This window comes from Odocoileus virginianus, chromosome 5 (genome assembly GCF_023699985.2).
Source record: "Odocoileus virginianus isolate 20LAN1187 ecotype Illinois chromosome 5, Ovbor_1.2, whole genome shotgun sequence".
NCBI classification, from domain to species: Eukaryota; Metazoa; Chordata; class Mammalia; order Artiodactyla; family Cervidae; genus Odocoileus; species Odocoileus virginianus.
In genome coordinates, this window is record NC_069678.1 from 58175102 (window position 1) to 58201292 (window position 26191).

Genomic DNA, 26191 nt, shown 5'->3' on the forward strand with positions numbered 1-26191 from the left:
GTTATTCCACGACCAGAAAACATCAATTCTGAAGGCTCCAGGGAAGAGGAGAATCTGATTAGCAAGCTCAACTGATTTTCTCTCCTTATATCAAAAACCCTCTTTTTAGCATGGGCATTTTGAAACTTCAGGGAAGCCATTAGAAGGTAACAAGTATAAATAAGAAAGAGAAACGTATATTACCTTTTTCTGAAGACTAACCCAAACAGGAATAAACAAACACACATAATCCCATAAACACAAGACATGTAGACTGTGGATCTATAAATTACTCAAAGATCTCTATCCAGAGAAAACCATGTTATGAGTCTTCATGTTACTCTGCCATCTAGTTCTAAAATAAAAGATTGTTTTTTTTATTCTTAGTTTTTGAAATACCATCTTAGTTTGCAAAACTTAAGTGCTACCACTTTTATTAAGCCACTCTAAAATTCTGTGCTGAGACAGAATGGACCATGCTTCCCTGCTGTGCCCTGTGTAGATTGCACTCTTATTGGCAAACTTTCTTAATGCCAATTGCCTATCTGCCTCCTTGGATATTTGAATGTTATCCACACTTTGACAACATGAAACAAACAAATGCTATAGAAAGCTATAGATATTGTGATACAAAATAGAACACTATATGAATCTTTTTTACTTGCTTTGTCCATCTATCAGGAATTTGCCAGTGCTGGGAAATTCAAAATACATTCAACAAACACTTATAGAGTGCCCACAGGTCAGACAGATTCCAGGTACAACGCTAATGATAGGAACTTGCCCATGAATAAAATACAATTTCTAGCCTAAATGAGTTTAAAAGCCAATGGCAGGTATTAAGACAGAGAGGCAGCACCATAAACTTAGGAATTTTTAAAAATGTATTAGAGTATAGTTGATTTACAATGTTGTCTTAGTTTCAGGTGTACATATACACCTAGAACTGAACTAACTACACAAACACACATACCCATTCTTTTTTAGAATCTTTTCCGGTCTAGGCCATTACAGGGTATTGAGTAGACTTCCCTGTGCTATATAGGCGGTCCTTATTCACTACCTATTTTATATAAAATAGTGTGTAATGTCAATCCCAATCTCCCAATTTATCCCTTCCCCCATATAATCCCCAGTAACATAAGTTTGTTTTCTGTATCTGTGACTCTAGTTCTGATTTGTCAGTTCAGTTCAGTTCAGTTGCTCAGTCGTGTCTGACTCTTTGAGACCCTATGGACTGCAGCACACCAGGCTTCCCTGTCCATCACCAACTCCTGAAGCTTACTCAAACTCATGTCTATTGAGTCAGTGATGCCATTCAACCATCTCATCCTCTGTCGTCCCTCCTCCTCTGGCCTTGAATCTTTCCCAGCATCAGGGTCTTTTCATATGAGTCAGTTCTTTGAATTAGGTGGCCAAAGTATTGGAGCTTCAGCTTCAGCATCAGTCCTTCCAATGAGTATTCAGGACTGATTTCCTTTAGGATGGACTGGTTGGCTCTCCTTGCAGTCCAAGAGACTCTCAAGAGTCTCTCCAATACCACAGTTCAAAAGCATCAATTCTTCGGCACTCAGCTTACTTTATAGTCCAACTCTCACATCCATGCACGACTACTTGAAAAACCATAGCTTTGACTAGATGGACCTTTGTTGGCCAAGTAATGTCTCTGCTTTTTAATACGCTGTCTAGGTTGGTCATAGCTGTTTTGTATATCTGTTTTGTAGATAAGTTCATTTGTACCCTTTTTTTTTTAGAGTCCATTTATAAGAGATGTAATATGATATTTTTCTTTCTGTATCTGACTTAGTTCACTCAGTATGACAACCTCTATGTCCATTCATGTTGCTGCAAATGGCATTATTGCACTCTTTTAGCAGTTGAGTAATATTCCATTATATATATGTACTACACCTTTATCCTGTTGATAGGCATCTAAATTGCTTCCATGTCCTGGCTATTGTAAATAGTGCTACAATGAACAATGGGGTGCATGTATCTTTTCAAATTATGGTTTTCTCCAAATACATTCCTAGGAGTTGGATTGCTAGATCATATAATGGCTCTATTTTTAGCTTTTTAAGGAATCTCCACACTGTTCTCCATAGTGACTGTACCAATTTATATTCCTACCAACAGTGTAGGAGAGTTCCCTTTTCTCCACATGCTCTCCAGAGTTTATGTCTGTAGTTTGACAATGACCATTCTGACCAGTGTGAGGTGATAGTTTGATTTGTATTTCTCTAATAATCAGTGATGTTGAGCAATTTTTCAAGAGCTCTTTAGCCATCTGTATGTCTTCTTTGGAGAAATGTCTACATAGATCTTCTGCTCATCGCTTCTCAGCCTTTTGGCTAGGATCAAGTGTAGATCTCCTGCCCATTTTTTTATTTTTATTTTTTATATTGAGCTGCATAAGCTGTTTGAATATTTAAGAGATTAATCCGTTTTTGGTTGATTCACTTGCAAATATTTTCTTCCATTATGTGAGCTGTCCTTTCATTTTTTTATGGTTTCCTTTGCTATGCAAAAGCTTTTAAGTTTAATTAGATCTCATTTGTTCATTTTTTTAAATTTTCATTATTTGAAGAGTTGGATCAAAAAAGATCTTGCTGTGATTTATGTCAAAGAGTGTTCTGCCTGTTTTCCTCTAAGAGTTTTATAGTATCCGGCCTTACATTTAGGTCTTTAATCCATTTTGGGTTTATTTTTGTGTGTGGTGTTAGGGAGTGTTCTAATTTCATTCTTTTACATGTAGCTGTCCAGTTTTGCCAGCACAACTTATTGAAGAGATTATATTTCCTCCATTGTATATTCTTGCCTCTTTCCTCAGAGATTAGGTGATCACAGGTGTGCAGGTTTATCTCTAGGCTTTCTATCCTGTTCCATTGATCTGTATGTCTGTTTTTTGTGTGAGTACCACACTGGTGTGATGACTACAGTTTTGTAGTATAGTCTGAAGTCCGGGACCCGATTTCTCCAGTTCCATTTTTCTTTCTCAAGATAGTTTTCACTATTCATTATCTGCTGTGTTTCCATACAGATTGAAAATTGTTCTAATTAAGAAATTTTTAACTCTTTAGAGTTTATTGATATTTTCCCAGAACCTAGAATACTATCTGGCACATACTAGGTCTATGAATGAATGATCTGATTGAATGAACAAGAAAACTACAAGAGACTATGGCAGTGCCTTGGAGTGGGAGTACTGAACTGTTCACCACTGCAGTCCCTTTAGAGTAGCATTCTGCCTGCTAGACTGGCCTACACGTGTCTACCTAAAACTATGGTCTTCTCACTTTGCCAAATACTCTAACAGTCAAGATTTTCACATACCTACCCTATAAGAACTGTACTGAGTTTGAATTTGTGGGCAAGAGGTTCTATGTCAAATGGTGACCTCCTCAAGAATAACTGATCATAAGGTTATTGATTGAATTTGATAAACTTTAAAGTGTACTTATTTATAGTATAATAGTAGTAATATGGAATAAAATGCATATAAAGAACTATGCATAATAAAAATAACAATTGCATTTATTTTGAAAGCCTTGGAAAAAATCCCATGTCTTTGGGGATGTGGTGCCTTTACTCTGTTTTGGGTCGGCAGTCACAAAATTAAATCATGAAAACTTGCTTGGTAATGTGATAAAAGTAAGATTATATGAAAAAGTTCAACTACTTTGCACATATTCATTTACAAAAATGCAGTAAGTCTTGAACATACCTGACAGAAGTCTCCACAAGCATTATCACTACAAAATCACACAAATAAATAATTAGATGAGGAGCAACCCACCAGCTAACTCCATTTTAGCTAACTCTATATTAGCTTAAGAAATGTTTGAAAGGAATTTTAAAAGAGAATAAGATCACAAGATCCATGTAGCTTGAAGTAAAAACAATTCTAGCAGCTTACACATGAAAACTTCCCAGGCGCTACACATGCTGGTCACTCTACTTGTTTGGTTGAAGCCACTACACGTCTGTTGTTTTGCAGAATTGTGCTTCAATTGTCTAACAGGTTGGCATGACTATGTGGAAGGAATTTTCCATTGCAGGATTGCAGACCTCAAGATTTGAGGAAGTTATTTGGAAATTGTGGCCATTTTCAAAAATCTTATGCCTATGTTTTGTTCTCTGTCCCTATCTATTTCTAAGAATTGTGAAGCTCATTCCAAGTAGTTTAAAGGTAAAATATATCTCTGAAATTTATCTACATACACTTTTCTCATTAAACATTATATTTTATAAAGTAACATATTTTATATATATTTATATGTTTATATTTTTTCTTAAAAATTACTGGAAAATTTCATCATGCAGTATGAATATGTTTGCCATTTAATTTTCTAAAATAAGAAACATATTTATATATATATATAAAGAGGTATTTATATTACCTCTTTATCCTATTCATCTTCTGTAAGAACAAGTATTAAATGAATATAGTATTAATAATAATCATTATACATTAAATAATTTTAAGGAATAGCAGAATTTGTTTTTCCTAAAACTCTACTCTTCTGCAACCATAATTTAGCAGTCCTAAATTTATTAGCATTGCTTAAATATATGGGCTTCCTGGTGGCTCAGACGGTAAAGCATCTGTCTGCAATGCTGAAGACCCAGGTTCGATCCCTGGGTCAGGAAGATCCCCTGGAGAAGGAAATGGTAACCCACTCCAGTACTCTTGCCTGGAAAATCCCATGGACAGAGGAGCCTGGTAGGCTACAGTCCATGGGGTTGCAAAGAATTGGACACGACTGAGTGAACTTACTTTACTTTAAATATATCTGGTTATATCAATATTTAATTTTTATGTCTTTACCTGTATCAGAATTAGTGGAATTAAATGACATATCAATATATTCATGCTGTGGTTTAATCTCACAGTATCACAGAATATAAAGATATTTATATACATTTATAAATGCATTGGACTTCCCTGGTAGCTCAGCTGGTAAGGAAACTGCCTGCAATGCAGGAGACCACAATTCAATTCCTGGGTCAGGAAGATGCTCTGGAGACGGGACAGGCTACCCACTCCAGTATTATTGGGCTGCCCTGGTAGCTCAGACGGTAAAGAATCTGCCTGCAACGCAGGAGACCTGGGTTTGATCCCTGGATTGGGAAGTTTCCCTGGAGGAGGGCATGACAACTCGCTCCAGTATTCTTGCCTGGAGAATCCCCAAGGACAGAGGAGCCTGGCAAGCTACAGTCCATGGGGTTGCAGAGTCGGACACAACTGAGCAACTAAACACAGCACATAAATGCATTATCAACAGCAAATTAAACATATTGATTCACTATTTATATAAAAATACTTCACAACAAAATAGCAAAAGCCAACAGTCTATGGCTTAAAACAAGTGTTTGTTATTGCTTAAATGTCTGAGGATTGTTTGAAGATCAGTTGATGGAGCTGACCTTTGTGGGATTCCTCTGATTTTGGCTGGCTCACTCACATGTCTGCAAGATATCTGATTGTTTCATAGAAGCAAGCGCCATAGGGTAGCTCTGCTCCACACTGCAAGTATGTAGTTCTTATCTGCTCCATGCGTCTGTGCTTCAGTCATCTTTCTTGGAGAACCCACCTAGCCAAGGTGCCACTGCTCCTAGCAAAGCACAAAAGGGAAAAGGGAAAGATACAAGCCCTCTTGAGATCTAAGCTCAAACATAGCTCCACAATATTTATTTCTCAGTCTATTGACCAGAGTAAGCCATGTTACTGAACCAGAAGTGAAAGCATGAGGAAATAATCTCCTTATCTTTGGTAAGAGGAACTACAAGGTCACATGACAAGAGATGTAGATACAGGAATGCACGAGGCCAATGATGCAGTCATCCATCCATACTGGATATATTATTCAATACAATTCAAAATTCTACACTGTTCAACACTACAGCTCAAGACAAAAGAAGAGTTATTCATTCACTCAATAAATTTATTAATATATTTGCCACCTACTCTGGACCACACCCAACTCTAGGTCCTAGAGATACAATAAGAAATTAAACAGACAAAACTTCCCATTCTTGGTGGGTACAGAATGGGAGAAATGGATGAACTGTTTTTTGTTTTAGCTTAATGAATAATTTTTTAAAAATCAGGTAGATAGCCTGTGCTTCATCTTGCTAGTTATGGCTGAAATATACTTTGTGTTCTATACAACACTGAACACTCCACATTTAATGCACATCTCTTGATTTATAGCAGCTCCAACCCTAATCCAAAATGAAACAAAAATGAAACTTCCCACTGTCATAAAACTTACATTCTAATTAAGGAAAGGGAAGAAGAGAACCAAGGGATGGGGGAAAAATGGCTTAGATTATGAGTAGTAGAAAAGAACAAGTGATTTCAATCAATCAAACAACTCAGGGCATGAAACTTAAAATCCCTTAGCTATGTTAGTGTTATCACACTACTCCCTTGGACCAATGGTTCTTGGACCAATTCTTAGCTCTACAGCTCAATAACTGTATGATCTTGGTCAAGTTATTATTCACTCCAGGACTGAGCTTCTGTAAATAAATAGCAAATGTATTTTTGTAAACAAATAGTAAATGTAAACAAATAATAAATGCCACCTTGCAACTAGGTGGTCACAATCACATTATCTGGGATTCGAGGAATAGTGGCAAGGGTATTTGACCCAGATCAGTTGACTGAGTACAAATAAAGGTCAGTAAAAAAATCTTCCAGAGTGAAAATTTAGTCATTCAGCTGTGATGTGGACAAGAAACCTGCTATTTATTTGTTAACAATTAATCCCAACTAAAATACTTTGTTAATAGAAATAAGTATGGATAAACTACAAGTCGTTTACTATGCTGTGTTTTCAAAGCAGGATCAAGGAATTAAAAGTTACTGAAGTTTTCTCTGCAAAGTACTCTCTCAACATTATTTTTCAAATATTGTAATTCTGATTACAGTGTGTATGAATCTCAGAGTAAAAACTGTTGAGGAATTGATATTCTCTGAGGTCAAATGACTGATTCAGAAGAGCAGGGTTAAATTGGAGGGTAAAACTGTCAGTAATAAGTTTTTACCTAGTCTATGACTCAGTTTCTCTAAAAAGAAATAATAAGAGCAACATAAAGGTTTTGGAGTAACCTTGCTTCTGCAACCAACTCAGTGGGTAATATGGAGAAATCAATCCTTCTGTAGATCAATTTATCAGTCTGTAAGTTGGGAATGTTCCCAGAGTGAAACACAGGCACTAAACACAGATAATAGAGCTCAGTTACACATAGTCTCAGTAACCCCTTATTACCACTGTGATAAGTCACTTCAGTCGTGTTCAACTCTTTGCGACCCCATGGGCCATAGACTGCCAGGCTCCTCAGTCTGTGGGATTTCCCAGGCAAGAATACTGCATTGGGGTTGCCAGGGGATCTTCTTCAGGGGATCTTCCCTACCCAGGGATTGAATTTGCGTTGCTAACATCTCTTGCTTTGACAGGCAGGTTCTTTATCACTAGTGCCACCTGGGAAACCCCCAGTATTACCACTAGTACTTTTAGAATTATTGTGGTTAAATTTCAGGTATCTAGTGAGTGACAATAAAGCTGAGTATTTCCTGTTGTGTACAAGTAAGCTTGCAAGTTGGAACAAAAAAAGAGATGAACTTGTTTTGGTAGTTCAGTTTAATAACTGGTTTAATTATTTCTGTTAGCCATACACATAGAACAAAGTTTAATAAAGATGAAAGCATCTCCACAGAATGGCAACAGAAGGTCACTCATGTAGTTTTAAACCAGTAGTTGGTTCATTAATTCTGGGTCTATTTGCTCTACCCCATACCAGCTGCATGACCTTGGATAAGTTTTTACCTAGTCTATGACTCAGTTTCTCTAAAAAGAAATAATAAGAGCAACATAAAGTTATTATAAGGATTGAATGTAAATAAAATATATATTTCTTAGCACAATGTTTGGCACATGCTTGTTCAATAAACATTGTTCATGTTATTTACTATCTTGCCTAACTCTTTGGAAAGAATTGACAAAAGTTCAGTTAGAGAACAATAATAACTGCTAACATCAGTTGAAGCCTTTTAGATGCCAGATGCTATACTCAGCACTTTATAAGGATTATCTCAGTAAATCTTCAAAATAACCTTGTGGGAACACTAAGGATTAAATTTTACAGATGTGTCTTAGAGAGCTTTAGTAACTTGCCCACAGGCTTTCAGCTGTAAGTAGTAGAGTCAAACATCAAATCCACACTCTTTTCCTTCTGAGTCTTTGCTCCTAGCCACTGTGACATACTGCCCCTTTTCCCTTCCAAAACTGGAGTGATATGGGTCAATAAAGGGGAGTGAATAAGTAATAAGTAATTATTTTCAGATAGAGCCTTTATTTAGTTACTTACTCAAAAAGCTGTGTTTTATTTTTAACATCAGGTATTGTAAGATGTCAAAATATAAAGATGATTAGGTTTTAGTTTCTACCCTTGAGATGCTCACATTTCATGGAATTTCAACAATGATTATAGGTCAGTTGGCTTAAAATTTAAGAGGGAGCTTCATAGGCAAAATACTTCATGCATAAAAACTTGTCTACCTAGAAACAAGTCAGTTCTTTCGACCAAACCATATTTGAAATGGTCATCCCCAAGGTTAAGAGAAGACACTGTAGCAAGTTGGTTATCTAATCTGGCCAACTGCAGAGATGTAAACAGAAATATTGTTTCGACTTACAACAACTCCAGTTATTAGTCATGGATTAATGTATGAAGTAAATACTACCAATGTTCAATATCCAATTCTCCTGTCCCTCTGGGCATAAAGACTGCACTTCTGAGACTCCAAGTGTGTAGAACCATCTGACTTATTACAGCCAATGAAAAGGAGCAGAAGAGACACACATCTTCCTGTTTCAAGCTGAGCAGTAAAAAGAATTCTCTAGGCCTTCTCTTCTTATATTATGATGCCCAGAGAGGCCACTTATTCCTGACATGACAGTCACAAGTTTGTGGACCTTGGTCACTGAAGGAACAAGGAATAAAACCTTGATATGGTAAGCCTCTAGAATTGGGAAACTAGTTTCTTCAGCATAACCTGACCAGTTCTGACTAACACAATACAAATCCCGCAGGACATACATTATTGACCATAAAAGATACTCAGGAGAGAAAGTGGTATGGAAAAGTATACTTTTTGTGGGAGAACAAAAGGGAAAGAAGCCATATTGAGAAATTCACAGATTTCACTGAAGCCTTGAGAAATCAAATGCTTCCAGACAAGCTTTCCTTATGTTGGGTTTTTCAATAGAATAAAATTTACCTAGTTAATAGTTGTTGTTCTTATTTATCATTTATTAATATAATATATAATTAATGAATATTTACTATTTACAATAATAACTTATTTTTTGAATTCTTACTATATGCCAGTCAGAGACCTGATAGTGGTGACACAACTGTTAACTAAACCTAGTCTTCATCCTCAGGTTGCTTAAAGTCTAGATTGGAATGCAGGCCAAATAGGAAAATGCAATTCTTTACGATAAATACAGTATTAGAGAAAGCACAAGGATTACATAAGAAAAGCACCATAACAGACTAAGGGACAGAAGGAAGCTACGACCTAAAGGATAAGGAGTTACACAGGCAGCCATCATAGTGAGGATTATATGTTTCATTTTGTATTTTAGTAATAAAAAGAACTGATGTTTCTATTACACATACTATGGTCAACCACTCTACCATGTGCTTTAAAAATATAAAATAGTCCCACAACCACCTTTGAAATAAGATACAATTATCTCCATCCTTATTTTACAAATGTGTAAGTATTTTCCAGGAAAAAAAGGAAGGTGGAGGTTACAAGTGGAAGGAGCACAGTAAGCAAGAATAAAGAGGTGTGAAGCATTAATATTAATAGTTCAGAACAACAGAAGAATAATTTAATGGAGGGTGGGGAGTTTAGGCAGTGTGAGAATAGGAAGAGAAGCAATGGGTCTACCTGGAATCCTGGAAGCTTTTCTCCGGGGTATTCATATGACCAACACCTAACCTGCTTCATGCCTTTGCTCATTGTCTGCTCCGTAGAGATGCCTCCTCTGACCACCCTGATTTAAATTAAACACCACCCCTACTCTCCGTTCCCTCTGCTGCTTAGTTTTTCTCCACAGCCTTATTACTGGTTGACAAACTATATGGTTTCCTTATTTAACTTGCTTATTGTCTGTCTCTCCTTAGAACATAAACTCCAAGAGGCAGAGATTTCTGCCTGCAGCTTTTTGTCTGGAGCTATACAAACTCCAATACTTTTGCCACCTCATGCGAAGAGTTGACTCATTGGAAAAGACCCTGATGCTGGAAGAGATTGGGGGCAGGAGGAGAAGGGGATGACAGAGGATGAGATGGCTGGATGGCATCACCGACTCGATGGACATGAGTTTGGATAAACTCCGGGAGTTGGTGATGGACAGGGAGGCCTGGTGTGCTGTGATTCATGGGGTTGCAAAGAGTCAGACACGACTGAGTGACTGAACTGACTGACTGACTGATACCCTCAGTGTCTAGAACAGAGCCTGAGACATAGGAAGCATTCACTGAATAATGTTGAATGGTGCTCTTAATTTTATCCTCATTTTATAAACATGGAAATTTTGAGACACAAAATTTAGTAACTTGTCAGGTTCACAGTAAGTGGCAAAACTGGAATTCAGACTGAGGCAATTTGCTCTGGATTCTATGATTTTAGTTTCTATATTGGACCCTTTCTTCCAAAGCAGTCATTTAGTAGAAGAATAAAAAACAAAGAAATAAATGAATCTAGCATATAAAATCAGGTGATAATATATTTTTTAAAAATGAAGTAGGAAACACCAGTGTTAGGCAGTGGGCATGGGTATCATTTTAGATTGGGTAGTTAGAGCAGTTTCCTCCAAGGATCTGATATTTGGGGTGGTTAGGGGAAGCTGAAAGAAGGTAACAGGGCATGCTCTGCATACTAGCTTGGATCACATATATAGATACTGGAGCCATAAACAACATGGTGATGTGAGGGTAAATGATATCTTCCAGGTTGAGGGTGCAGAAAGAGAGTACCTTCTAAGAACTGAAACTTGGGAAACTAACTTTTAAGCATGATGAACAAAGATGGAGAAGAAACAAAGAAGCAAGAATATCTGAAAATAAGGCTGTCATGTTAGTAAATCAAGAGGGAAAATTGTCTCCTAAAAGAACTCAGTTGTCAAACATGCAGTACTTGGATGCAATATCAAAAACAACAGAATGATCTCTGTTCATTTCCAAGTTAAACCAGTCAATATCACAGTAACCCAAGTCTATGACCCAACCACTAATGCTGAATAAGCTGAAGTTAAATGGTTCTATCAAGACCTACAAGATCTTCTAGAAATAACACCAAAAAAAGCTGTCCTTTTCATCATAGGGGACTTGAAAGCAAAAGTAGGAAGTCAAGAGATATCTGGAGTAACAGGGAAGCTTGGCCTTGGAGTACAAATTGAAGTAGGGCAAAGGTTAACAGAGTTTTTCCAAGAAAACACACTGGTCATAACAAACACCCACTTCCAACAAAGCAAGAGACAACTCTACACATGGACATCACCAGATGGTCAATACCAAAATCAGACTGATCATAGTCTTTGCAGTTGAAGATGAAGAAGCTCTATACAGTCAGCTAAACCAGGAGCTGAATGTGGCCAAGATCATGAACTCCTTACTGCAAAATTTAGACTTAAGTTGAAGAAAGTAAGGAAAACCACTAGGCCATTCAGATATGAAATCAAGTGGGCCTTAGGAAGCATCACTATGAACAAGGCTAGTGGAGGTAATGGAATTCCAACTGAACTATTTCAAATTCTAAAAGATGATGCTGCACTCAATATGCCAGCAAATTTGGAAAACTCAGCAGTGGCCACAGGACTGGTAAAGGTCAGTTTTCCTTTCAATCCCTAAGAAAGCCAACTCCAAAGAATGATCAAACTACCACACTATTGTACTCATCTCACATGCTAGCAAAGTAATGCTCAAAATTCTCCAAGCTAGGCTTCAACAGTACATGAACCAAGAACTTCTAGGTGTTCTTAGAAGATTTAGAAAAGGCAGAACCACAGATCAAAATGCCAAAATCCGTTGGATCATAGAAAATGCAAGAGAGTTCCAGAAAAACATCTACTTCTGCTTTGGTGACCACACTAAAGCATTTGACTGTACAGATCACAACAAACTGTGGAAAATCCTTAAAGTGAAGAGAACCAGACCACCTTACCTACCTCCTGAGAAACCTGTATGCAGGTCAAGAAGCAACAAACCAAAAAAGGAACAACAGACTGGTTCAAAATTGGGAAAGGAGTAGAACAACGCTGTATATTTTCACCCTTCTTATTTAACTTGCACGGAAGACATCAAGCAACAGTTAGATCCAGACATGGAAAAATGGACTGGATCCAAATTGGGAAAGGAGTACGTCAAGAATGTATATTGTCACCTTGTTTATTTAACATATGCAGAGTATATTATGTGAAATGCCAGACTGGATGAAGCACAAGTTGGAATCAAGATTGCCAGGAGAAATATCAATAACCTCAGATATGCAAATGACACCACCCTTATGGCAGAAAATGAAGAACTAAAGAGCCTCCTGATGAAAGTGAAAGAGGAGAGTGTCAAAGTTGACTTAAAACTCAACATTGAAAATCAAAGATCACGGCATCCGGCCCCATCACTTCATGACAAATATATGGGGAAACGATGGAAACAGTGAGAGACTATTTTGTGGGCTCCAAAATCACTGCAGATGATGACTGCAGCATGAAATTAAAAGACGCTTGCTCCTTGGAAGAAAATCTATGACCAACCTAGATAGCATATTAAAAAGCAGAGGCATTACTTTCTAACGAAGATCTGTCTAGTCAAAGACGACCTTTGGCATTTCCAGTAGTCATATATGGATATGAGAGCTGGACTATAAAGAAAGTTGAATGCCAAACAGTTGATGTTTTTGAACTGTGGTGCTGGAGAAGACTCTTGAGCATCCCTTGAACTGCAAAAAGATCAAACCAGTCAATTCTAAATGAAATCAGTCCTGAATATTTATTGGAAGGACTGATCCTGAAGCTGAAACTCCAATACTTTGGCCACCTGATGCAAAGAACTTGCTCATTGGAAAAGACCCTAATGGTGGGAAAAACTGAAGATAGGAGGAGAAGCAAACAACAGAGAATGAGGTGGTTGGATGGCATCAACAACTCAATGGACATGAGTTTGAGCAAGCTCCAGGAGTTGGTGATAGACAGGGAAGCCTGGAGTGCTGCAGTCCATGGGGTCACAAAGGGTCAGACATGACTGAGCAACTGAACTGAACTGAAAATGAGATCACTAAGCATAGCAATTGAACAGAATGCATTGATTTTGGCAACTAAAGAAGCCTGCTAGGAGACAGAAGACTGCAATACAATTTAAAATTAGACCATACATATCTAAGGAAGGAGGGAGACAACTGAGAATAAACTTGAAAATGCAAGAAAGAAAGAAAGAATACAAGTTTTAGAAGATGCTAAAAGCCAGACTAGAGAAGCAAGAGCCCAGATAGAGCCCTGATTGGAAAGAGGGCAGCTTTTTTGCAGCCATGCAGCAGAATGGTTAAGGGCAGACCTACGTTTGGGTCCTGGCTTATGCACATCACACCTGGCTTAACTTCCGACAGATTACTTCTATATCAGTCAGTTCAAGCTGCCATAATAAAATATCATTGACTGGCTAACTTATTTACCAGTTCAGGAACCTGGTAAATACACAAACAAGGCCAACTCAGCTCTCTCTTGGATTGCAGATGGCCACCTTCTCACTGTGTCTTCACACAGGTGGGGAGAAAATGGTGTAGAAACTGGGCCAAGAGACCAATGCCACTGCAAACAGCAGCAAGACGGAATCATGACTGGTGATGAACATGACAACGAGAGGAAACATTTAAGCAAGATGTACTCTAAGCCAGACACTGATCTAAGTCTTTTACATGTTATTTCCTTGTAATCCCACAACAACTCTCTGAGGAAAATACTATTTTTATTTTTCAGTTGAGGACATTGAGGCGATTAACAAAAGAAAAAAATCTGGCAGCTAGGCCTCATTTCTAATCACCAGGAGGAGTCTGGAGATCAGAATAGTTAAGTTCTGATGGATCCATCAATTTCCATCCTGATAACATAAATTAGATGGATTTAATGTTGGGTTTTGAAGTATGCAGACTATAATACTGAATAAATTCACAATTATCAAGATTATTCTGTGAGCACCAATCCATCCTCTATCACCATAACCTCTAGGCAGGATGCAACTGTCAATACAAAAGTGGAGGGCCAGCAAGGGCCAGAATGTTCCTAAAAGCCCCAGCCCTCCTTCTTCATTCCCATACATAACCTATTAATATGCAACCTGCTCTCAGACCTACTTGAAAGTACGAAACACACGAATTTATTTGCTAGTAAAGCATGTGGATGTTGAAGCTTTCTGACACTCAGGCAGTTAACCCTCCTGTTAAAAGCCTTCACCACTACAACAGCCTGAGGCACAGTTGAAGAAAATGTCAACGATATCCAGAATGCTCAAGTGAATAAATGGGCTTCTCTCCAAAGCCCCAGGAAACAGCAAGCTGAGCTTAGTAAAAACACAGTGGGAATCTTGCAGTATTAACCATAGCCATTGCAGGGACATTCATATTACCATGTTTAAGGGAGGGAGTTCTTTGGGTAGTTGTCCCTCTGTTCTAAGTATTAACAAAGAGAACTGCAAAATGAGGCAACAGTGAGAAAAGATGGACTTTTCCTCTCAATTTCAACAGTTTTTGTTAAGACTTCTGGCTTACATTCTCTCTCTCTCTCCCTCTTACACACCCATACATACATACACAAACATGAACAATGAAATCTTTAAATAATCATCAAATGATGCAGTTTTGTCTAAAACTGACTGCTGACTAGAAACTGCTAACTAAAAAGCCTAACTAGAGATCAAACCTAATTTTAATAGAATCTATACATGAAGATGCTTTAGAATGCATGACTTCACTAGAGAGTCAGCTGGCTAGAGCTGCCTTGATGCAGGGCTCTGTCTGAAATCTCCTAATGAGGTGCAAAGCCGGTCTGTTTCACCAGGCACATGCTCAGAAATCAGATTCTGTGAATCTTATTTTAAAATGTCCATAGTCTTTGGGGATTTGGAAGGTTTTGCTTTTCCCTTAAAGCAGTTATTGAGAAGCACAGGTACTTACCTGAAGCTGCAAGTCAGAAAAACTGTTTCTTTAAAAATTTGATAAGTAGATTTACTATAAAAAATACAGTTTTCAACTATACATACAAAAAGTGTTTGGTTCGGTGTATTTATTCCTTTACTGGGAACAGGAAACATCTAGGATGTTATCAAGAAATACATCAAAATATAAAATGAAAATACAGAGATAAAAATAAAAGCACATGTCAATTGTGACTTACATATGATAATGAGGGCTCTTAAGCAGTTTCATGATCTGGTCTGGTGGGAGGCAAACCCCTTAGTCAACACAAGTGCCAACTCATTTAAAATAGAATATAGTACTATTTTTTAAAATATTTTAAAAATATTGAATGAATTAAACTACTTTCTTTTTAAGAAAATCAAATAAACTAAAAGTGTAATTGGACCTTTAAGATGATTTTACACTTTCTGGAGAGTCTTAGCTATTTTAGACTCTGACAGACAGCTGGCATAGCAATGCAAAGCATGTTTCAGTTCATCTTTCTGATGCTCCTTCCTTTCGAAGGATAAGCTGCCAAGAACAATTCAAGGTACTTTTAAAAGAGAGCCTTTTGCTATCATGCTATCTATGGGCCATTTCAGTACCTGAAGCATCTGAGACAAAACCCTGCCAGTTCATAGACTTGTACATTAGAATAAATGCACAATACTTAGGACAAATTATCAAAAGCTAAAGTTTACCTTCACGTTTCATTAAAAATGACTTTTCCCCCCAACACTTACTAAAATATGACAGGAAAAAATAGGATAAATCACCATCCTCCCTCTTCTTTCTTCAGGCATCATGGCTCATGGACCAGCTGGCTATGTCTAAAGGTCATCTCTGGCACTTAAAAGCTTTGTGAACTTAAGACAAGTTACTTAACCTCAGTTTTGGCTCAGTTTCCTCATGAGCTAAAAGAGACCCACACTAATTACAATATGGAGACTTTTTAAGAATGAAGTAGGTTGATTCTTTTTAAGCACTTAAAAAAGTGCATGGCATATGGTAAATGTTCAATACATGTTAATATTATAATTATTATATACATAGGTTAAATATGTTCTCCCTGCATAATTCCATATTTTCCCAAAGCTTTAAATATCAGAAATATTCCATGACAATAAACTTATGTATCTCTAATTCCAGTGTATTTCTTAGGCTCTAGATTTGCACTGTGATTTCACTGCCCCCAGGCTTTAATGTCCCTTGTCAGATGTGCATTCCTTTGTTTCTGATCTTAGTTACTGGCATTACAATCCCCTAATTTTGTAAGCCAAAGTCTTCAAAATCAGTATTTATTGAGTATGCTGTTAAGAAGTGGTTAATCAGTGGTGAACTACATAGATTTGATCTCTGACTTTATGGCATTTACAGCTATATAAGAAAAACAGTACCTTGAACTAAAGTCAAGGAACAAGTATGAGTTGGTCACTATTCTCTGCGGCCCAGTTACCACACCATTCTAAAAAGAGAGTCCAAGAAAGAGCAAGGATTCCTACTAGACTGCTCTTTCCCCTGAGTTACTACAGAGGACTGAGAAAAGCTGATAAAATGTTCTCTCATTTCTCTCTGATGCCACCTCATCAGGCGGGAGGACCAGGCTGGATTCATCATGACTATGGGAAGCAGGGGCCTCTAGAGATTCACAGAAGATTGAGATGTTTGAGGGGTGGAATAGGGCTACAGCGGCACAGTGCCCATCACAGTTTCAGAGTCTATCCCTTTGTACCCATAAGTACACTTAAAATTCTAAAATCACATGCTTTGGCACTAAAATTTTTTTACTTCTTCAGAGAAGACAAAGTATTTCTCTCCCATTGGAAGTTACTTCCTTGCGAATGTCACATTATGGTAATTATTTGTATTGCATTCAGGAGCTCCATTTCCCAAATTTTGGGATTCATATAAACAATAACTTGTCACTAGGCACATTCAACTAGTATGTATAAGCCCTTGCTATTTGTCACACACAGGAGAAGTTTCAGAAATACAGTTGTAAGTAAATCATAATCCCTAATCTTGATACGTTTTCAGTCCATTGAAGGAAACAAACAGGTGAGTAGACATCCCCTACATTGTGTGATGAGCAACATATCAGGAGCACTGATGAAAGTCACCTATGTAGGACAACTGAGGTAAATAAGGCTTTAGAAAGGAAATGACATAGGACTGAGATTTGAAAGATAATAAAAATTGGACAGCGGGGAATAAGAAAGGAAGAAAAAATGAGTTCTAAGTAGAGGGAATTATAGCTTTTTCAGATGCTGTCATGAGACACAATGTGACACAGTAGAGAAGCCAGAAAAAAAATCAGAGATATTGTAAAGAATTGGAATTGGGGGCAGAAGGGAGAGATGGAACTGGCAAGGGAAGCATTTGCTGTTAATAGATTGTAAGTGGCTTCTAGGCCATCCTAGGGAGACTACATTTTCTTCTTAGGGCAATGCAAGCCATGAATGATTTAAAGCAGGAGAATGACATGTGGTGAGGGATATACCTAGTGAGATAATAGATGAGGAGGCAGGGACCAAAGTAGTGGAAGTTGAAAAGGGGGAAAAAAAATGTATTGGAAAAACAGCAGAGATAAATACAATAGGATGACTAAACATGATGACAAGAGAGAGGGGACACTAGGTTCCATGATGTCTGACAGAGAACACAAGATAAACAATGGGTTTATGGAAGTCAGGTCCCCATTAGAACTGAGTTTCTGAACTTATTCTCAGGGTTTTTCTCAATGAAAGCATTGTATATAAGCAAGGATATTAATAGTCTCCATACCTCCTCTTATGAGCTAAAATATGACCTTCCAAAGTTACTACGCTGAAGTTTTTATCCTAGCACCTCAGAGGATAACTGGATTTGGTGATGGAGCCTTTAAGTTCAATTCAGTTGCTCAGTTGTGTCTGACTCTTTGCGACCCCATGGACTGCAGCACGCCAGGCCTCCCTGTCCATCACCAACTCCCAGAATTTACCCAAACTCACATTCATTGAGCCGATGATGCCATCCAACCATCTCATCCTCTGTTGTCCCCTAATCTCCCTGCCCTCGATCTTTCCCAGCATCGGGGTCTTTTCAAAAGAGTCAGCTCTTCGCATCAGGTGTACTGGAGTTTCAGCTTCAGCATCAGTCCTTCCAATGAACACCCAGGACTGATCTCCTTTAGGATGGACTGGTTGGATCTTCTTGCAGTCCAAGAGACTCTCAAGAGTCTTCTCCAACACCACAGTTCAAAAACATCAATTCTTTGATGTCCAGCTTTCTTTACAGTCCAAATCTCAAATCCATACATGACCACTGGAAAAACCATAGCCTTGACTAGACGGACCTTTCTTGGCAAAGTAATGTCTCTGCTTTTTAATATGCTGTCTAGGTTGGTCATAACTTTCCTTCCAAGGAGTAAGCATCTTTAAATTTCATGGTTGCAGTCACCATCTGCAGTGATTTTGGAGCCCAAAAAGATAAAGTCAGCCACTGTTTCCACTGTTTCCCCATCTATTTGCCATGAAGTGATTGGACCAGATGCCATGATCTTAGTTTTCTGAATGTTGAGCTTTAAGCCAACTTTTTCACTTTCCTCTTTCACTTTCATCCAGAGAACTTTACTGACCTGCCTAGTTTATCCAACTATTCTGGATCTGTTTGCTCCTTGGTAAAATGGAGCAATCCTCCTTTAGAATCATCAGGAGAATACATGAAATTATATATACATAAACCAATAGGAGTATGAAGAGAAAATATTAAGTATTAAATTAATAAACAGTAAATAAAACATTTTAATCATTCTATCCAAAAAGAATATCAAGCTTAGTTTTATTATTCTAAAATATCAGATCCCTGGGACTGAGTGGACCTACCTAACATGGTAACTATTTCCAGCAGGGAGGCATCTTAAATTTCAAAGGACAAGCCCCCTCTGAAAGTGCAATCTCTGCCAAATAAAATGTACACCTAAAACCCTGATGTGGACATTCTGCAGTTGGCTCATGTGTCTTTAGAAGAGAGAGCAGTACTTTTCCTTTAATGAGCTCTTCCACAGTCTGGGGACACTGGGGAACCATTAGAATTTTCCTCTGCAAAGTGAACAAGGCTCGCAGTTCCATAGTAACCACAGCTGAATAATTTAAACTAGGAGTTTACAAAATGGCAATTTACCTAAGAATGTGTTTATAGCCCCTTATGCTATAATCCTAATAAAAGGGTTTCTCATCAAAGCTGTTATTATTATAGGGGAAAAACCACACACTCATATATGCACATAAATACACAAATATGTGCACCTTATTTTCAGTGTTTTCTCAGTAGAATACCTCCAAAAAGAGAGAGAGAGAGAATATTTATAAGTGAGTAAGGATTCCATTCTGTGAGAAATGTTACCTTTCCTTCCTATGGTTGAGATGCAGCTTCATTTTGAATTACAGCACATCTGGGGCATAACTAGAGAGAGGAAGAACTGCAATCAGCAGAATCACTGACTATACCTATAATGACTGTCAGAAATGTGCCTGTGGGCAAAAAGGGATTCGCATTAGCACAAAATACACATACCACTCTCCACTTGTTCTCAACTAGTACTCAAATGCATATCCACAGACCTCATGCACCAAAATCACCTGGAGAGTTTTCTTAATTATGGATCTAAGGACTCCACCCCTAGAATTTCTCAACCCGTGTATCTGAGATAGAGTCCCAGAAGCGGTCATTTTAAAAGCTTCTCTTAGATGATGTATTATAAAATTTGTCAGTCACTGCCTCCCTAATTGGTTTATGTATTTTACTACCTGAAAAGGATGTCCTCCAGGTAGAGAAACATTCAGTCTACAGTGTATGCTGTTAAAATATGTGGCATTGAAGCAGGGATGGAGGAAATGTAGCTGCACATCAACAACTTGTTTTCTGAATGCTACGATCCTCCCGAATTCTATTCTTAAATCTGAAATAATCAGAACTACATTTTTCAGATCATTTGATGAAGTAAAACTCATTCCTTTAAAAGAAAGAGGCAAAATATTTAAAATAAGGACATAGAAGAATTTCATTTTAAAGAAATCAACTTCTGAGGTGTGGTCCAGGGCTTCTGTCCCATTCACTTTCAACTCCCTGTGTGCTGAGTTATTAATCATTAGTGTGTTAAAACAAGGGCATTTCAGGACTCTTGAATCTTCAAAACAGTGTTCAGTTATGGTCAGGCCACCATACTAACTGTTAGCCTGAAATGTTAACATTCTTCATTATGCCAGACAACCTTGAACTTCAGGCCTTCTCAAATGCCTATATTCAATCCCCTGAAGGATGTTTAAAAGATGAAATGTAGAGGCTAACAACAGATTAATCCGAACACTAGTCCAAAAATAAAGAACGCATCAGGTCCTTTCTATCACTTCAGAAAATAAGATATTATTTCATAGATAATAAAGTCATTAGGAGAGAGATTTTAGATACATTTTTATATAGAAGTCCTATCTGTGCCTAATTGGCCATAAGAGAACAGGATCCTTGCCTGAAAGCACAAGGAATATAATGGATTTGACCTTGATGGTCAATTTTCAGTAAATCTACATTGCCCTAAGTCTTTGGTCAGGTTCTTTGACACTTAGAAGAAAATGTAGGGTAGATTGTTGGCAATAAAACTAAAATAAAAGGGTTTTCTAGTTAATTCTTATTTATATAAAAGATTCTAAGTGGGTCTGTGTTAAACACTTTAGCCAGCTCACTTATTCACACCATATTTCACAACTGAGAAAACTGAAGCTCAGAGAGATTAAGTAACTTTTCCATGGTAAAAACACAACTTTCAAAAATAGGACTAGTATGCTTCTTCAGTTCTTCAAACACCTTAACGTCTTTCTCTCTCAGTATTTTTTTCTATTGTCTGTTGGCAAAATGCAGTCATAGATTCACTGTGCCACTGTTAGGGATTTTCTCCCTTATGAATCTATCTATGGGTGCCATGGGGACAGGGATGTTCTCTCTTATTCTCTAGTATTTACCCAGAAGTCAGAACAATGCCTGACTTTTAGAAGACCTAAATAAATATTTACTAATGAAATCGTTTACTCATGCTTTCCCCCACACTAACTTCACTCTCTTCCATAACCTATTCCTGTCACAATTTCTAAGTAACTCATCCAATACCTCCTTAGTGCATCTTTATTATAAGCACAGTGTAGAAAATTATTCGTTTACTTTTAAAGTGTGATTTGAGTTTTACTTTTTAGTGTGATTTTTTTCTGTCATGTAGACAAAACTCTAAGGAAAACAAGAAGAAGGTAGATGGCATTTAACTTTTCCTGTAAGATGTAAAACCATGGAAGACACCTAGAGAGAACCACTTCAAGCAATATGTACTAAGAAGCTGACAATATAACCTTAGGCTGGACAAAAAGAAGACCCTAACATCTAGATCTTCCAGTCATCCTCCAAAAGCACTTCATCCTGAATTCATTTTTTCCCATTCCTCTCCTTTCCCTGGTTGGAGTAAGCTTAGAAACATGCATGCCTATCAACAAAAAGCTTCTGAATTTTCCTATTTTTTTTCATCATATTCATACAGAAGATGCTTTTTCTTCCTTTTTAGGGCTTTTGAAGATCTCTTCCAGGCAGCAGTTGAGGAGTTTCCATGGCACAGCTCCTCTGCTAGCTCATTTCAATTTGAATTCCTCCCCCTCACACTGCAGCATTTCTGTTGCCTTCATGAAATGGTATTTGGGGGTTCTTATTCAGGTTTCTTACTTCTGTTTCAGGGACAGTACCTTTGTATTTGTCCTTGGTAGTAGTTCGTGCATTTTTCATATTCTGCTCTGCCCCAGATGAATCAAGGGGAAGAAACACATTTGGGCATTTTGTTTCCTTTTATGGTTGATTACAATCAGAACAGGAAATCCACCCATCTCTTTGAAGCTTTTAGCTTTTGTTAAATAATAGAAATCTATGAGGACAGTAAAGAATCTAAACATTTGACTTAATAATTAAACACCTGGGTGAAAGATTGACTTCCTTCTTAACATTTTCTATGATATCATACAGACACAGGCCATTCTCTTAAATCCTTTAAATTTCCCTAGAACTTTTATTTTGAGATGCTAATTTTTACCTTTCTGTTTTTAAATCACATATGTTCATATTTTCAGAAGCATTCCCTCAAGTTGGCTGCATAATTTAATGTTCTAATATGTGTTTGTGCAAAACATGTTCACAATTTAAAAGGGTATTTGGATGTATAGAACATTTGCTTAAATTGTGACACAACAGTGCAAATCAACAAAGTATCATTTGAATCTGAATTGCACGAATTTTATGTAATATTCCCTGGGAAAATTAAAACTCTAATACTCTTAGCAGATAAAAGATACATGCAAGAATCTTTACCCAGAGCCTACTATATGCAAGGCATTATGTAGGTGCTAGTGACATAAAGAGGAATAAACAGAAGAAATCTCAGTAAAAACTATTTCAGAAGAAAGGTTAAAATGTACACTAATCAGTGACATATAATCTGATATAGTCTGTGACTGAGATATGAAAAATATTGAAATTTTCACATTTGCCTGAAATTAGATGTCTTCAAAATTAACAGCATCCCAGATCTGATATTTCTCCAGTGGTATTTTTTTTCTCCTTTTTTAAACAAGTATTTTTCTTGCAAGAAAGTATTTGGGTAACAGAGGCTTCCTAACAGGAAGAATGATTTAACCAACTTTCTCCTTCTATTTTATAGCTGCACCATCAGTAAACATTCTTTAAGATCGATTCAAGGCAGGGGATCAAGAAAAAATAAAATCATAGTAAAGAAGATATATGTTGTCAATTTTCAAATCTTGAACAGGGAAATCATTGTCTTGGAGAGAGAATTCCATGCAATTCAAAACCTCACAATAGATAAGAGCATCTACACAGATGCTGCCGTTCATGTGTCGCTACATGGGACTGTGACAAGGTAAGAAAACTGCTAAAATTGAAGGTGTATATATAGAAAAGGAAGAGGGGGCGGGCAAGAAGAGGGACTGCAGTGTCCTAGGAGGATAAGGTTTGCATTAGACAGTATGCAAGTCAACAAGAATAGAACTAAAAGAAAACAATACTTAGTCTGTCATGAGAGTACTAAAAAAAGCCCAGGCATGGAATAAGTTAAAACAAGAAAATCTGTGGCAGTGCTAGACTAAGAGGAGAATGAACCAGAAGAAGAAGATGGAAAATAAAGTTCCCATTTTCCCACAAGCATTATCATCTTTCTCTTATATATAACATTTATTAGAGCATACATTTCTTGAGCTTGCACTGTATGTTAAACTCTATTCTAGTGAGTTGTGTGTGTGTGTGTGTGTGTGTGTGTGTGTGTGTGTAGGAGGAGGAGGAAACAGTACATATAACATCTCAAAGGAAAGGGTCCCCTTGCTAACTGTGCTAAGATTGAAATGGTTGACAATTGCCAGTTTTGACGTCTGCATAAGGTTTAGAACCTTCTGCTTGTACATCAGCCTTTCAAGACTTCCAACAACTCTGGTAGCTCTCTCCAACTACTCTAGTTTTACCAAGAGTCAGGGAATAAATGCAATTATGGTTGCTGTTTAACTAGCTGTTCATGTCTTCCCACCATCTCTGATCCAGAACAGTCTTTGTGTTCAAACCCCAATCTGGCTATCAAGGAAATCAGCATTATCCTTTGCAGCATCAGTCTAGGAAGGAAAGGAATGCAGGCTAAGGGAAGCAAGTGACAGTGCAGAATCTCAGAAAAGTTCAGCAGTCTTTCAACTGTCAACTTCCTTTACAGAAAATCAAAAATGACAATCAATTCCTGAGAAAGGGTATAATTTCCCAAACCAGATAAAAAGACAATGCCAAACTGCAAGCTGTGGTGAAATTCCAGGAGGCTCTCAATTGTTCTCTCTCTCTCTCTCAGTTTCTCCTGTTTCTAGTTCTCTCTTCCACTCCCTCCTCCCCCTCTCCTCTCTCTCCATATATATTGACATATATGCACACACACACACAGACACACACAGACACATATATATGTCCACTGCCAACAGTTTTCTCACATTAAGCTGGTGTCATGACTTTAAGTGAATGAGTTGAAAACAGCTTTTGACTGAATTGAGAGGTTTTCTTTTTTTTAATGTTTTTGTTTTTGTCTCCTACCTTCTCTCTTCTCTTGGTTCTCTAAGACTCAGCTGGGCTGGAAAGTCTTTAGTGTCCTACCTGCACTCCACACTGTGAAAGTTTCTACAGTAGCTACATATTAAGATTTTTTTTTTAATTGTCTGTATCCCCTAAAGACACTAAGACAACAGGGATCAGGGACAGTTTTTACCTCTGTGTCATCAGTTCCTACTGAAAAGCTTGGCATGAAGAAAATTGCAGTAAGCATTTACTGAATGATGAGAATTTTTAAATTCTTTAGCAATGGTCTTAGATTCAGAAAAATTCTCATATATACATTCATTCCTAGATCATAATGTATTAAAAACTATTTGGGGAGTAATGGAAAGAAGATGGGCTTTTTAATTAATCAAACTTGGATTTTTAGCCTGAATTCACCAATTATGAACTGACTAACTCATGGCAAGTTACTTAATCTCTCAGAATCTGAGTTTCCTCATCTGGGAAATGAAGATGATATCTAGTCGTATGGTTATTTGAAGAATAAATTGCATAATGTATATAAAGCATTTGGGACACAATATTTATCCTACAGTGAGCACTGCATAAATGATAACTATTATTGAACTGATGAGAACAGTGCCAGGCACATAAAATGAGATAGATAAACAGGAAATGTGTGGGGGGTGGGGCATAGTTCCTTTCCCCATAGTTTCACTTACATGCAAGGTACTAGAGACCAAAGATATTGTCTTTAAAGAATGTACATGATAGTGGAAGAAATAAATCAAATGTAAGTTGGTAATGGATGCTGTGATAAATACAAAGTGGTCCAGGGGTCCTGCTTCATCACTGGCTTCCCAGTAAGGTTATATTTAATTTCATACATGGAAAAGAATTTTTCATAACTTGCTTTGAGGTGTTTCCAGCAAAGATTTAGTACAAACCTTAACTCTACTTGTGCCTGTAGAGATTTATGTTCTGCTTCTAAGTCAAATCATTTGGAATCAACTCCACTGCATATATTAGGAAATAAATACCCCATAAATACACTCCTACATCTATCCTGCTCCCTGAAACCTGGAAATAGCCATGAATTTTTGTTGCTCTTTTCATTTTTCAGAAATGGCACATATAATAAATAAATAAATACTTGAAAGGCAAATCAATACAATGTAACCTTGTTATAAGAGACTATTTCATGCCCATTTTAAATAGGCTGTCATGAATACAGAATTGCCATTTCCTTCTGCATACCAATGTAAACTGCAATATGATCTATTCCATGGATTTAAATTCTGAGCACAAAGATCAACAAGAAGCCTGATGATACATTACATTCACTTTTTAAACAACCTCTATTTTAAATGAAAAATATTACAGTTTCAGTTAAGTGGTTCTATAAAAGGTATAAATAATTTATATGTACATGTTTTCCATACTGATGACTTAGAAAAAGAAATAAAATTTACCCAATGTACATACAAAACAACAGATTTTATTACAATTATTGGTGACACCATTTGATAATGATAATAATCACAATAGGTACTCTTTAATGAGTACCTCTAAGAGGTAGTCTCTGGCTATACAATCCTGTCAACAACCTGAAGAGGTAGGTAATGCCACCCTATTTCACAGGTAAGATAACTGAGACTCATGCGAACTTTCTGTTTACCCTCTGTTCCTGCTTGGTCAGCAGGTCAAATAATATGAATTTAGATTCTGGTCCTTCTCCCCTTATATCGATCAAATGTGACCTGTGCACTACCTTTGTGCTTTTCTTCCTTGGAACAACCTTTCTGGAACACTGAAATAAACTGAGGCTCAAAGCAGTCAAACCAACACAGGAACTCAAAA

At 37.3% G+C, this 26191-nt stretch overlaps 1 pseudogene; it reads left to right on the top strand.

Moving 5' to 3' along the window:
- Positions 1-2310: 2310 nt before the first annotated feature.
- Positions 2311-2400, top strand: LOC139035395 (U2 spliceosomal RNA; annotated as a pseudogene).
- Positions 2401-26191: the final 23791 nt, after the last annotated feature.